Raw genomic sequence first — 15,785 nt, 5'->3', positions numbered from 1 at the left:
ACCTCTGCTTTGTGTTGGTGGATGTCTCCCTCCCGCCTCTCAGCAACCGGAAGCTCCATGAATGGGCATCTGGTTGAGCACACAGTGAAAGGAAAAAGGTCCAGGTGTCAAAAAAAAAAAAAAGAAAGAAAAAGAAAAAGAAAAAAAAAGCCTACCTCTGTTTTACCCCTTTTCTAAATCGTTTCTCTGTTTTTGCTCCATATGTCTCTGTTTTTTTCTCTTCCTTGCTCATTTTTTAGGATCAACAATATTTCTGCAAAGCAGGCAGGCAGGCAGTTGGTAGTTATGGAGACGGGTATTTTTTGCAAATCAGTGTAAAAATCAGTACAGAAGGGCAAAATTATCATCAGCCACATGCTCTCTGTTTATGCTGGCGTACACACTTCTGAAGTGCTCTGCTCATCATAGATATGATGGGCTTTTCATAACTACTGTGGAATGCAATACCAAGGGGAAAACTAGATTGCACTTGTATGCACTAAGACATGTGCAGACATCTGGTGAGGATTCCAGTCACATTTTTCAGTGGCTACACATCGAGAGCAGGTTGAGTCAGTGGTTTGCATGACTAACCGGACCACATGGCAGTGAAAATACTGCCCACAAAGATTGTGTGAAAGCTAAAACATGAGATAATCAATATGATTTATATTCATCTGACACCAGTAGTGGTGTGGTGCATGAAAACACATTGTGTGCAGTGCTGGAAAGTTAGTCTTGCGATTTTCAGTCAAGACTTAGATTAGTTAAACTGATATTTGAGTTTTGTCTTAATGTTTTATGAACATTTTTAAGATGAGCTGAGTTCCCTTTCCCTTATAATAATTTGTATGTACTTAGCACAATGTTTGCTTTTGGTGTGTGTGTGTGTGTGTGTGTGTGTGTGTGTGTGTGTGTGTGTGTGTGTGTGTGCGTGTGTGCGTGTGTGTGTGAGAGAGAGAGAGACAGAGAGAAAGACAGAGCGAGAGAGAAAAAAAGGAGATGACTACTGTTTCCTGACTTCATTCTTCCTTTTGCAAGCTGCTCTCTTTTGCTGACTTGAACAGCTAACACAAACTTATAAAAAGCCACCTTTTTGTTACCACTACGGGTCATCCTTCATCCCCAAATTGCTCACGCTATTTCTTTTCTTGTGCCATGTGCAAGCACATGCACGTGTGCAAGAAACTAAACCACTGGTTTAGACATCCACGTAACAGCAAAAACAGCAAATAGAAGGAGCACACAAAAAACAGAAGGTTCCTGACATGAGTTTCCTATATAACAGGCAGAACTCTTATGAAACTGCACTCGGAAAATATTATTCATGGTTGGGGCATCAGTTGATAATCGACAACACCTTATTACAGGTTAGGCATTTAAATAAATATGTTTTAGGCATCTCTGTGGTATGATGCAAGGAGTCTTTACTCCTCTTTAATTCTCACTTGATAAAAACAAAAATCAGTGAAGAGTTAAACAAGCACAGCGAGTAAAAAAGACCCAGTCTGTTGCTTTCTTTCTTAGAGCTGGCTGCAGTGAAACAGCACACAGGCAAAAACTTTGCCAGCCTATGAAAGAGAGAAAGCAGGGATGAAGTCTCGAACATCCTTGTATGGGTTCAATGTTGTGAGTACTGATGATGTTTTAGACATGATAGTAGAAAGACTCAGGACTGCAACTTAACAGCTGATGCCCAGACAGTAACACATATAACAACAGTCATCTGTCTCTAGTTCTGTGCTGAACTCATCGTCTAACACTGAGTTAAGCTGTAACATTGCAAACTGTTTCACAACCACACCCTAATCTGCCGTGTAACAGTGCAAGCTGCTCCCTTTTATGGGCACAGCAGAAAGTTTAGCGAGCAACCTGTTGCCACAGTGAGCCCAACTTGCTGCTGCTGAGCGAGCCACGTAATGGAAAAAGTGCAGCAATCACAACATTTTAAGAAGCATGTACGATAGGCTGCGTTCTTTCTCATGCTATTATGACTTCAGTGCAGGTCTAAAGATCTGCACTGAGGAAGCGTATCAGTCAGTTTTGAGAATATGTCCCAGATTTGACAGTGGAGTGCGAGATGCGTTGAATTGATGAGTTTGTGTGCACTTATTTGATCAGTATCACCAGTCTTTCTTCTCCGGAGCTCACTGAAGTGAAAGCTGGTGCAAAAGACTTTGCAAAAGACAGATGCACGTTTCTCCGGCACTTCGGCAAGCAAAACGGGAGAATGGTGCTGTCCATGGTGCTGAAACACTCGGAGAGCGTTTCAGCACCATGGACAGAGACAGGTAGTTTTACAGCACAGAAACCCCAGACAATCTGCAGCTGAATGAACCAAACACAGACAGGCATCACAACAACACTCGTCCACTTAGCCCAGGCACAGTCTGCCAAACTGTCCATGGTCCCTTGTTTCAGACTGGTGAACATGTTTTGCTGTTAAATCATGATGCACATATGATGCATAGGGAACATGTGTTGCAAGCGTTTCTGAAGCCCATATTATAACAAGCACGCAGTTGACAGTGAGAGCAAAGCAACACAAATAAGTATCTCACCTTGAAAAAGCTTCTTAAAAGTCCAGTCGACCAAATGCCTTCGAGCTGGACTCAGTGGGAACACTTGACTTTCTCTTCGAGCGAAGTTTGACTTGCCTCGAAGTCTTCAGCTCTGCGCCGCACGGTTGCCTCGGCCAAAACTTTCGCAGTGTGGAAACTGCAGAAACTACGCGCCAAGTCCAAGTCCGACCCAGCCGGGTCGATCCCAAGCTTCAGTGCAGTCCACTCTCACAAGCAAATGAAAAATAAAGTGACTCTGACCAAACTCCAAAGAGTTTACTACCAACTTTTCTTGGTTGCTATATCCAGAGAAACTGGTGTATAGCGGTTGAACGAATTGGTTTTATCGGAGCTCCAGCAGACAGTCCGTGAAATCAAAAGGCTGTAGTCTTGTCTTTTCTCTCTAAGCTCCAGGATAAATAATGTTGGTACTTCTACTCCCGGCTTCGGAGTCTTCTTGCTTGTGGTCTTTGCACTGCAAGCGAGTCCAGTCTCAGTGTAGCTTGTGGCCTCCTCTCAGAGGTATATATCCAACCCCGCCCCCCCTGCTCGAAGTTGGAGTCAGTGCGTGGATGGCGTACCAAAGTGAATGAGACAGCACCAAGACGGGGGGAGTGTGCGGGGGAGAAGTGTTTGTGTGCATGTGTGTGTGCGTGTAAGTGAGAGAGTGACTGTATCCGTGCATGGAGGAGGGAGGGAGTTTGAATCTGAGAGAAGGGAGGGAGATGTGCAGGGAAAAAGAGAAAGACGATTAAGAGCCAAACTACGCAGATATCAATGCAGAGGCAAAGCTACCGGAAAGAAGATCCGCAGAATCATTGGTTAGAGGGATGAAATGGTCTAATTGTCTTCAGGCAAAGAACAAAAAACACTAAGTCATTGCGACGTAGGGGACTGCATGTGCACATTTTTGTCCAACCGTAAGATATTGTCTCTAGGCTACAGACAGCGTGGGTAAGATATTGATTAGATTGGTGCATGATCATAATAATTCCCCTTTTGTTATAAAATCGCAACAGTCTTAGTATTGTACGTGCAAAACATTTGATTTGATACAGCTTATTGATTGGCTCATGATTGTGATGACTTCCATTTATGTGCAATGTAGCTAATTGGGGACATAGAATCATGGTGCTTTTAAGTTATTTCTGCTTAATTTAACTTATTAAATTGTAACTATTGGCGTTATGTAAAATGAATTCGGTAAAATACACACAACGTGCGCAGGATCAGCCGTGTGGTGGCTGTCATAGCAACTATATGTCCAATAGGCTTTCAACTCCAAGTCAAAGTAAAGAGGAGCAGACAGTGCTGTAATGCAGGACAGAAAACCAAGGGGTGCGCACATGCTCTCTCTCTCTCTCTCTCTCTCTCTCTCTCTCTCTCTCTCACGCACACGCACGCACGCACGCACGCACGCACGCACGCACGCACGCACACACACACACACACACACACACACACACACACACACACACACACGCACACACACACACACATATACACAAATGGCCATCCCCACCCTTCCTTTCCTCCCTCTCTCCCTCCCTCCCGCCTCTCTCCTCTTTCTCTCCAGGGATGTGGGCGGCTCTGGGTAGCTCTCTATGCGTGAAGGGATAACCTATGTGGGCGTTTGCTTGTTGGTGGATGGCTTGGTTCCTCAAGCCAGACTGTCAAACAGAGAGAGAGAAATTGAGAGAGAGAAAGAGAGAGAGAGAGAGAGAGAGAGAGAGAGAGAGAGAGAGAGAGAGAGAGAGATCACAGACTACAACATCCTGACTAAATCATCCTGACTCAAAATATATAAAACAGAGGAGTTTTTAAGCGTGACCATGACTCATTATGCAACCTCAATATTATTCCACAAGGGTCAGAAAATGGCCTCCAAGAAACCAGAGTGATGTGACTAAGTGACACTGTCTTTAGAGACTTTTTAGTTGCCATGTGCTACCTGGGAAATAGAAGTCACCACACATATGTAAGAAAACACATTACGTCCCTCTTTCATCAGTCAGTTTGCCTGGTACATGTAGCAGGATGAGTCATCATACAGTCAGGAAATAAGTACTATGGTGGCTTTATTTGCTCAGTGGTTAATTTGACAATATAAGAATATAATAACTTCACGGTTAAAGTGACCTCTGGGACGGTGACGTTTCCCAATAAATCCTGAGTTGGAAAACACTAATATTTTTTTAATGCCCTGTTTTCATACGTAACAAGCACAACAAAATTTCAGGGAGACTTTTGGATACTTTGTGTTCTCTGAGTACCAAAATGTGTCCCAGACTTTCTACTTCTTTCATGCTGGAAGGCCAAGGTACATTGAAAGTGTAATTGAAAGTAATTTTTACCAAATATTTTGTAATAGCAACTGTCACTTTTAAAAATCTGTTACTTAGGGAAAAAACTTCATTTGTTTAAAGTCATGCAGAACTGCATCCTAGTGGCTTGTTGAACATCTCATTGTGCCTTTCTGCAGTAAGAGTGTTTTACTTTCCACAAAGCTGCCGCAAATCTTCCCTGTCAGTGCAGCTCATAACATTTTCAGCAGTTCTGAGAAGGTTCCAGCAAAATTATATTTGTTGTAGGGTCCAGAGCAGCTCCCACGTTGATATGACAAACTTGCCACTGTATGACGCTTATAGCCCTCTCCCTCAGGAAGAGGACAAACAACATTAGTGTTTCACACTTGGGTACACCCTCAGAGTAAAATGTGTCACTACTACAAACTTCCTGCGCAATGCAACAAAATAAATCATGTGACACATAGGGCTGTGCTTGTTGCTTGCAACATCATGACTTGTGCCCACACACACATACCGATACATACCCAGAAAGGCCTATTATTGAAGTTTGTGGCACATTATACATAAGTGGATTAAAAACAAAACAAAACAATTACTTTTAATTGAGCCACTTGATTTCAGCCTGATAAAAAACCCCTCTTATTCCAGATTCTTGCCTGTATGCTTGCCTGAAGCAGATTGCCTGGTACAGGTTAAAAATCTGGACCTATGTTACTGTATATTAGAGAGGAATGCTTCTCTAAAGTTACAGACTATCACATTCACACTGACCTGAAAAGCAAAGGTGGTCAGCACTATACTTACACTTGTTCTCAGAGGATCAACCTCTAAATAAAAGGTTTTGTGCATTAGAAGTTTTGATTCAAAATAATGCAAAGGACAGGAATATACCCTATATGGTATGGTCATGATTTTCTTTTTCTTTTTCTTTTTTTTTCTTTTTTCTTTGGCTATTCATGAACTAAAGAGAACCTCCTCCAAACTAGCTGGAATGCATGCAAATAATTCTCCGCCGTCCAAAAACAGATCTGGCAGGCTCATCTACACTCACATTTTGCTTCACATGCCTTCCGCTGATGACACAGGTTTCTCCTATATGGGTATTTCAAATCTAAGCCTAACTGCGTAATCAGATGAGCTATTAGGCACCCAGCATGTGAGGGCCTGAGGAAAAGTTTGAGCCATTATTGAAAAAAAAATAAAATAAAAATCACCCTCTCCTGCATGTGCAATGGGAATGGCAGACACACGAGACCAGGGAAAACTGTGAAAAGCTGGATTCCAGGTGTTGATGGGAATAAGCTGGCAAAACTGTGATAAGCTAATGGTTAGAGAAGCATGCTCGTGGCTGGGAGATTGTTGTTACAACTTCCTAGACAGTCTGGCAAAGTCTGCTGGAGGAAGTGAAGACAGTGAAGTCACCCCTCGCTCGCAGATCACTGTTGAGCCACCCTTACGCAACGTGCTCACCTGCAGCTGCTGAAAAGGATTTGCTCAGTGGCCAAAAGTGCAACTCTACGGCTACACTGAGCAGCTCTCAAGTGTGAATGAGATTGTGTATGGGGGGGGGCAGTGTGGGAGGAATTCACAGCTATACAGTATATTGTGGATTAATAAATAATAATTCCAAGCTTTTGACAACCCATCGGTTTCAACTTCTCATCTGAACTTGAATGCCTTCTCAGCTCCCAGAGCAGCATCGAACAGTGAGGCGTGGGCCGCTGCTGGCACTGTTATATAAACAAATGCCCATATAAGTGAGTGTGAGAAAAAGTTTTAAGGAATCACCACAGCACCTTTGCACCCGTTGCCTCCGCACTCCATCCCACAGAGGCCAGGACAGCCCTCTCACTACTCTGGTGTTTCAGAAATAATCGGGGATGGGGAAAGGTGTGAATGTCATGCTCAGATAGAGGCATCTCCCTGCACTGCTGAATCACACTGCACAATTCCCTGACTGATGTGGCAGAGAGATTTGCATTTAGCATTTCAGGGTGAAGTCTGAGTGTGCGGAACTGATGTATTTGCTGTATGTTGAACAGCTGTGACAGAATACATTTGCTATTCTTATTTCACCAAGCACACATCATACGACTGTGAAGATTATCTGTGTCATAGTTTGTGACACCATCGTTTCTGTCCTTTGAGTTGCTGTTAGTTTTGTACAGTCTCTGACTCCCTCAGAACATGTTGCACTTCAATTACACTTATGTGATCAGATGCTTTATTATTATTTCTCTGACTGCTTTCACTATCAACCCTCATGGACTATTTTTTGCAGTTATTAGGGTGTCAGTGCTGCAGAGGGTGCTGTTTTTCCAATGCTTTCAGTTTCCTGTGATGTGAGGCTGAGGGAGGCTGTGCACTTGTTCATGCTGAATCCAGGAGAGTATCTGACCCAATTGTCTTTATTATGACATACTATTCGTATAAAAGAAAAAAAAAAACAAGACCAAACAAGTTGAAACTAATTATTCCCATGAAACAGAAAAAGGAACAAAAAGAGTGGAGATAGGATATGAAGCATAAAAAAGAGTCAAAACAAAATGAAAAATGAATCAAAACAATGAAAGTGGTCCATATTGAACTTTGGTAAGTCTGTATCCACTCCAGTTTCTTGTTTTTCAGTATCCTCAGGTACTTGTAGGACTGCACGATCTCTCCCTCCTCCTCACCCTTGGATGGTGACCTGGAGTCACCGTGAAAACTGGGGCGTCCCTTCTTAGGCACTGGGACAAAGCAGGATGTTTTCCACAGTAGGGGTGCTCTTTCCAGCTAGCTAAACTGAGATTTAATACCTTCCTGTGATTGTCTGATCCCTTTTCTATCCAGGCACACATCATATTGTTAGCTTTGTTTGGTTTGGCACCTGTTTGGCACACTCCACCCATCTGGTGTGCCAACAAAATAAATATTTGTGTACCCCTATGATTTGCCTGCTTCATGATGGAGCAATCTGGTGCAGCAACCTGTGCACACTTCAGGTATGCCAAAACGTGGTGCGGCTGATGCATGGTAGGGTTGCAGAAATCTATCTGGCTGAGATGGCATTCTGCAAATTATCTAGATTGTTTCATGTTTCATATTTAACACCTGCTGCAGCTTTATTATAACTGGCTTTTTTAGTAGTTTGTTGGAGAGAAAGAAAAGAGGGATGGGGAGAGGGAGTGGCAGGTGGAGCAATGAGACTGGGAAGGAGACAGACAATCAGACGGATTGAGACCATGCTGGAACTTTGTTTTTCTTTCTTTTTTCTCTGGTGTTTATGTTTGGAGCTTCAGCTGTTTGGCTCTCTGCATGGGATTCAAATGTAGCGGCTGAAGTAGGACAGCCACAGCAGTAGGAAGCAGGACCAGGTTGATTGCCACCCCAGACCAGCAATTACCATGACCTGTGTCTGTGCCTGCAAATCACCACTCACACCCCATCAGTGCTCTCCTCAGATAAAGGTGCCTCCATCCTGTTGGTAATGCTGTATGCACTCCCTGCAGCATTGTACGGTTTCTCAAATAGATGTGAACATCTAAATGGAAAAGGTGAAAGATGAATGGTGCAGCAGCTGGGAGAAAAAAAAATGTTTTTTTTTTTTTTTTTTTTTTTTTTTTCACTGGAGACACATGGAAGATGCTGTCCACAATATGGCATATGCACAAATATATGGCATTTGTTGTTCCGTCTGTTGTTGGCCAACATATCTCAGCAATCATTTAACAGAGAAAAATAAACGAAAAAACAGAATGCTTGGTGTATTTACAGGCATGGAGAAGGTTGTAGCTGTCTGATTGCTTTGTTTCAGCTGCATTTAAAATGTGGCTGAAAATCTTTTAATGCTTTCATCTACTTTTAAATGCAAGTCTGGGTTTTGGGATGTGTCATTTAATTTTGATGAGAAATTTGAGCTAATTGTTGACTTTTAATGGTGGAGACCAGTTACAGGAAATAGGATGGGGCCTTTTTTGCTCAGCTCTTTTGCTGCAGGATCCTCTGAACCAGTGAATCATTGTTTAGTTTCATTTCAGGGTCGTCACTTCGAATGACCTCATATCAACCTGCCTGACCTCCACTTATTCATCTGTTCACACACAACAACTCTTTTTTATCATTACATGTTCTGGTATAACACATAACCGTCTTTCTCTGTCACCTTAATAGGCGTGTGTGTATTCTGGGGAACCAGAGTAAGTACAGACTGCCCTGTCTTTTCACCCCAAGATAAGAGCCCTCCTGAAACAGAGAGAAGGAGCAGAACATGAAGAGAAGTCACCCACTTAGAGCATTTGTATTATATTTTTTAATAGAAACTCTTTTACTGAAAAGAAGGGCACATTTTGCGCCATTTTTGGAGATACAAATTTTTATGTAGCCTACAAGGTAAAGAAGCTTTTGTATGGGAATATACTTTCTGGGGCTAAAAAGAGACAACTTAATAACTGAAGTTGAGAGGCACAGAGGAAAGAGAACCCTCAAATGTCCCCCTGGATTATATTTTGACACCTACCACCTCTTATCACAGCGAAGGCAGTCACAGCCTTGTTGTGTTTTCCTCTCCTTTCCTCTGTGTTCCTCTGTGCTCCTCTCCTCATCCCTAATGTAATGGTCACTGAGGGTTCAGTGTGGAAGAGCTGCCACTGACACCTTTTGGATGAGTTTCAAAACTCATCTGCTGTGCAGGGCCAGTCTCTCAGTCAGCCATACATCAGTCCCCAAAACAAAAATGCTGTTCAGTTTATTTTATCCAGTTTCTCAAACACAGAATGTAAGGTTGCTTTTATTTGTTTTTAGTAAAGTTGACATCTGCAGGCATTAGTGAAGCTGTAACAATGCCAGTTTCATCATAATGCGTTCATCTCACTATAGCAGTGCATTAAGCTTTAAGAAGGTTTTAAAGGTCTCCAGATTCATACATTTTAGTTCAGACTCAGCGGGGCAGATATTGAAACGAGGTCTCACTCCTCTGATTGATGCTTCAGAGGGGCTCATCAGCTGGTCATAAAACACTGTCATTGTTTCAGATTCCCATTTATTACTCAGTCTACTGAACATCCTGGGTGGTTGTGCAATCATTTTGGTGATCAATACTGAAATGGAGGAGACAAGGCTTGAGATGCTGCCATTTGAGCTGAGGGAGCAAATTGACATTCTCTAATGCAATATCCAGCAGTGCTCGGCTGAAACCCCTGACTGTTTCTTAAGAAGTGAAATGAGCCTCCTTGCCCATCCTGTGGTCAAGTCGAAACAACAACAAACTCAATTTCAGGTGTAGCTCACAAGCCAGAAAGTTTCTTGACTGCACAAATACATGCATTGAATGCGATGGGCTGTTGAGAACTGCTTCAGTGGTGGATTGTCCTTGCGTTGATATGGATCATAACAGGAAGATGAGGCTGTTGCCAAGAACACAAAGCCCATTTTAATCCAGGCAAGGCTTCCCTGCTGTTCATCACCATCAACAACAACAACAACAACAACAACAACAGCAAGCTAGCAGTACATACCACATTGTCCTTAGTCATCTGCATGGCTATGAAAGAGACAGGTTTCATTACAAATGGATAGGGCAGATGGTGTGGATGTAATATACACCAAAGAGAGTTTGAGATATGTATTAGACTGAGTCACAGGGGTTTTTATCATGCTGCGAGTGCCAGAGGAAGACCTTTCTACAACTGGTTCCTGTGGAGGAAGCTAATCCAGCTGGAGGAAACGCTTACATGGTGCTGCTACCTGTGGAGAGATGGCATTGTAAATTCACTTAGCTGGAGTGAGTGTCAGGCAAGCGACACAAAGCCTTGACAAAGCAAATTTTCTTGCATAAGTTTTAATAGGACTTACATAATTTTTTCACAACCAGAGTCACAGAGTCGGCAAACAGGATGTGTTTTTCTCTCCGTTTTGTGGATTAAAGCCATCAATTTATTTTTAATAGATTGAGCACACAAACACACAAGAGAACTGGGACAAGAGAGGCAAGACAATTATAACTGTTAAACTAAAAGAACAATGTGTTTTTACAAAAAAAACAAAACAAAACAAAAAAAAACAAAAAAAAAAAAAAAACTGACACTTACTGTAGATATCTGGGTAAGAAACAAAACAAAGAATATAGAAAACTGGCATGGATAACATGACTCCAAATGTAAGATAGAGGTTATAGGTTATTTTACAGAGAAATTTGGTATGAGAGTACACCTTATTATGTTTTTCTGCACATCCGGTAACTCTTTACATATCTGCACAAATCTACTCAAAACCGGTATTCAATCCTTCCCTGCTTGTCACTCTGCACAAAGGAAAGAGGCTAGAAGTGGGAAAAAACATCTGCCACAACCTTGCCAATTGTCTAAGGTGCATGAATAAAAAAGAAGGCCACTGCAGGTCACATTTTTTGCTTTTGAACATTAAATATTCGGCGAATTCTGTCTGTTTTTTGTGGGTAAAGCTCTGCAACAGATGAATGTCCAGAGGCTGCAACAGTATCATCCTGTCGTCTGCTTCAGAGACAGAATTCAGGCTGTTCTGGCTCGAAGGGTCTTATATTTCCCCTTTTCCATAATGAGAAATTCATCCACCAAAGTGATATCCTCAACTCCCGCAAATTCACCGTGGATTAGCACTGAGGCTTCCTGGAATCTCAAGACATTTTCATTTGCATTTACATAACAGACAGATTTTAGATAAAGTAGAGCAATGGACATCAGCCAACAGCTTCTTTTCCTAAGAGATCTGCGTTAAAACCTGTGGCCATAAGATCTGAGAAGATATCTGTATTTGGACAGACACAGGAGACCAATTAGTTGTGCTGCTGCTGTTTTGGCCGGTTCGCCCTGAAAACAAAAAAAAAAGATCACCTCAGTAAATTGCTAAAACGACAGTAAAATGCAGATTCATGGTGTTGTTTTACCCTCAGTCCTCTTGCAACAGGTTGGTCATGATAATTGCATTTTTGGATGGTGTTTCTGTTCACGTTTTGGAGAGAAAATGTGCACACTCAGCCAAAAAACATGTTATTCCCTAGCTCTCTTTATGAATGCAAATTAAAAAAAAAATGCTTGAGACAAAAAATGCCAAAACAAACAGTAATCAGTCTGGGTGGCTTTCATTTCATAACAAGATATTGTCAGTGCATTTCATGGCTTTGTTACAAGGGTGCAGGGATCTTGAAAGAGCTTAGGAGCAAGAATGCTTACATCCAGCGAGTATGCCCATACAGCGCTTTGTATTATTCCATTCTCTCAGTGGATCTTGTGGATGCCATGTGTACACAATATATTGGTTTTGCAGGTTAGCACTACACCTTTTTTTTTTTTTTTTTTTTTTGCAGGGCCTTTGTCTTTTTATTCTCTGGCTGTCTCGCTCTTTTATTCCCTCCCTCTCTGCCTCAGACATGTGAGCCTGGAGAGTGTGGGAGTCTAAGGGATGACTCATCTGTTGCACACCTCATCAGAGGCTGGCCATATTTGGGCTGCCCGGAAATCCATTTTTTTTCCCTGTGCTTTTCTGTAGTAGTGGAGTGTAGAGAATGCGCAGGCAAACTCTTACTGACTTTCCCTCCTCCTGCGAACCAAAACAAGGGTTTAATTCAAGGGTTCTGTTCTCATTTATCAGAAATGAGGTCTTTGCATTTTCTTGATTATCACAAGGATGATGATCATGCCATTTTGGGTACTTCTGTTTTTTGGGGACCCCACCCCCACCCCTCTTTTTTAAGGAACATTCTCAGATTTTCTCAGCACTGCCTCACATGTGCACACAACAGCACGCATATTCACACGCACTGTCCTGCTCTCTTTGACACACACATGCACACAAACCACATACCAGTGTAGGTGCTTTCTCCCACTCTCTCTTTCTTGCTTGCTTTGTGACACACGAGCCACACACACAAGCCACACACACACACACACACACACACACACACACAAGCGCTCTCCCAATGCCAAATCAGAATCACTCTATTCATTAGGCAGATAACCAGGAGAAACAACAGGATGTCAGTATCATCAATGTTCTCTTTTCATCACAGTTGATGAATCAATTTAAAACGTGCCGAACTAATCACTATTTAGGAAGTCCCGTTAATGCAGAGGTGGACAAGGCAGGCTTTTTTTTCTGTTTCTTAGAGGAAATAAAAATGCAAGAAAAGTGCATGCTTGTGTGTATCTGTGTTGGAACAGTACATGGTTAAAGAAAGAAACAAAGAAGCAAAGAAACAAAGAAATTAAAGACACTGACCTACATTACAGATTCTAGGCCACTCTACTGTGTTTCATTCATCTACAAAACGTGAAATAAAGTAATTGCCATCAGTTTTCACATTAAGTCCTGAGAGGCTTATCAGGACTAAAAAAATTGTCTCTTGGCTCATAATATGACAAAAACTATCTTTGCACCAAGACTGCACAAACCTAAGCTCTTTGTTTGATTGCAATGAGGGCAACCTGTTATATAGCCTTGGGAGCTGTGTCTGCTTCACACACACACACACACACACACACACACACACACACACACTACACGCTTAATGGCTTTTTGACCATACAGGTGATGACAACTTGTGGAAGTGCTTCATGGCAAGGTTGCAGTCTATGTATTTTACACCGTTGCGATTCAGAGAAGACAGTTGGACGTCAATGAGCCAAGCTGCAGCCAACAGGAAAAAAAAAAAAAAAAAAACATTTAATAGATCTGGTGAAAAGGCACCTCTCTTATCGACACTCTGATGAAGGCTTTTGTGGGCTGGGATGTCAATGAAATGTTTTTACTGTAATAGCGTAGTCCAAAGAAGTGCATTTATAATGTGAGCGAGAGTGGCGCCTCTTCACTGAAGCCTTTCAGATAACACGTCAGGTCCTTGTCCATCTTTCAGGACAGCAGCAATTTCTTTATCCTCTTTAAACGCCCAATCACATGACAAATTTACTATCGGACATTGACAGAACCCGCTTAATAAGGGACCTTTACAGAACATGATGTAATCAAAAACATCTAACAGTATAAAAAATTTCTCGTAACACGTTATAAGCATCATTGATGCTTATAATTGATAACTATAGTCAATAGCTATTCTCAGTTAACAAACAATGAGGTGATAAGTAATAATGTTTATTTAGTAGCTAGTAAACTGTTTAACAGTTTATTGTTGTACATATTATAACATTTTATATACTATATAATGTATGTGTAAATGATCACCCATTGATTTGTAAACCTAGAAATGTAAAACATCTGCAAATATTACATAGATGGACCAGATATTTTAGAACACTTTGTTAATGGGTAATAATTGGTTTATAGGCTGTCTATAATGTTGCAACTGATGTGGTAAATAGCTAACAAATACTATGTAGTGTAACAATTTTTGGATGGCTGTTGGATATTTTTTGGATATTTTTAACTAAGCTGTTGAAGCTTTAAACCTTACTGGCTAATTATTATAGGCAGTAGTTGAAACTTTATAACAGCCATCCAAATAATGTTGACAGACGGTTTACTAAGTATTTATTAGCCATTGAATACAGCATTAGAATCATCACATGTAACTTTGTAATAGCCAACCAAATACTGTCTATAAATCAATTATCACCCATTAACAAAGTGTTATAAAATATCAGGTAACTGTTAACTAAAGTTTAACTATCAGTTTGCCATTTATTAGTGATGGTTATTGCAAAGTGTCACCAAATTTCAGATGACAGTTGAAACCATGGATGGTGACATGCTGTTTGTGAAACCACCTTTGACTTTCTTCAGCAGTTTTTATGTAGGATTTATCTTGTTGGAGCATCATGAGGAAGGTTTGTTGGCACTGCTTGACCATCTGACTCCCACAGGGACGCTGCCCTCGCTATCAGAGATCCACTACAAGGTTTAACAACAGAAATTGTAGGTTGAAGGTGTCTTTTTTTTTCGCTTTCTCCAAACATAAATCTGTCTGGACGTAGGAAAAATGTATGTGGGAGAAAGGTAGTAGTAAGTAGTGTATTTGTGTGCTGGCCATGGAAACAGACGCTCTGCCATAAATACCAGCTTCATGAATTCTTCATAAACTCTTCATGAACCCTTTGAGGCTGTAAGCAGTGATCTTGGGCTGTAAATAAACTTGAAGTTGAGCTTCACAACATGCAGCTTTTGTAGGAACGACATTACAGAGGAGCTGCTTCCTCTCTAACTTAATTTTTTAGGCTGTAAATTTGGGGGTGTGTAGGAACCATCCTCGCAGCCTCTGTTCCTCTGTGCAGTTTGTTTATGTTTCATGTATTTCGTCATGATTTTTGAAAGCCAACCACCTGATGGCTCTCTTCTCTCTCACTGTTTCTCCTGGTTGTCAAGGTCCTATTTCACTTCCATTTACTCATTTCCATCCACCTTCCATTTATTTTATTTTCCGGTTCCTGCCCAAATTAACGGTTTGGAAGTATAAACCAACTCCGGTGGGTAGGAAATTAGTGAAATATTTTCTGCTGCCTCAAAAGTATCTGGTTATATTTGTTGCTGTTTTTATTCCGCCGGTAGCTATCAGTGGTGGAACTGTATTTTTGCTTTTTTTTTTTATTTTATAATTTGCCACAGGCTCTGTGCATAATTACATCAATTACATTCACTCAGACACTGACCTACATTGACTTATTACTCTGGACTGTCAGTTATGTTGTCAGACATAAGTTTTATTCAGGATTGTCTTTTACAATAAATTTTGTATTTAATCAATCATTATTCATCATTATTTCATTATTTTAGGTGAAATTAATGCAATCTAATAAGGCAAAGGGCAGGAAAGGTGAGGCTAGCAATGGACAGCTGTGGGCACTGATGGAAACAATTCATCTTATACCTAAATCAATACATTCTTAAAGGAATAATTCACCCTAAAATTAAAATTTAGCCATTACCTTGAAACTCCATTAATATCTAACAAGCTTCCTGCCATAGTTCCATT

The sequence above is a fragment of the Myripristis murdjan genome, chromosome 11, assembly GCF_902150065.1.
Source record: "Myripristis murdjan chromosome 11, fMyrMur1.1, whole genome shotgun sequence".
Lineage (NCBI taxonomy): Eukaryota > Metazoa > Chordata > Actinopteri > Holocentriformes > Holocentridae > Myripristis > Myripristis murdjan.
The sequence above is the reverse complement of the archived record's forward strand: the minus strand, read 5'-3'. Positions refer to the sequence as shown.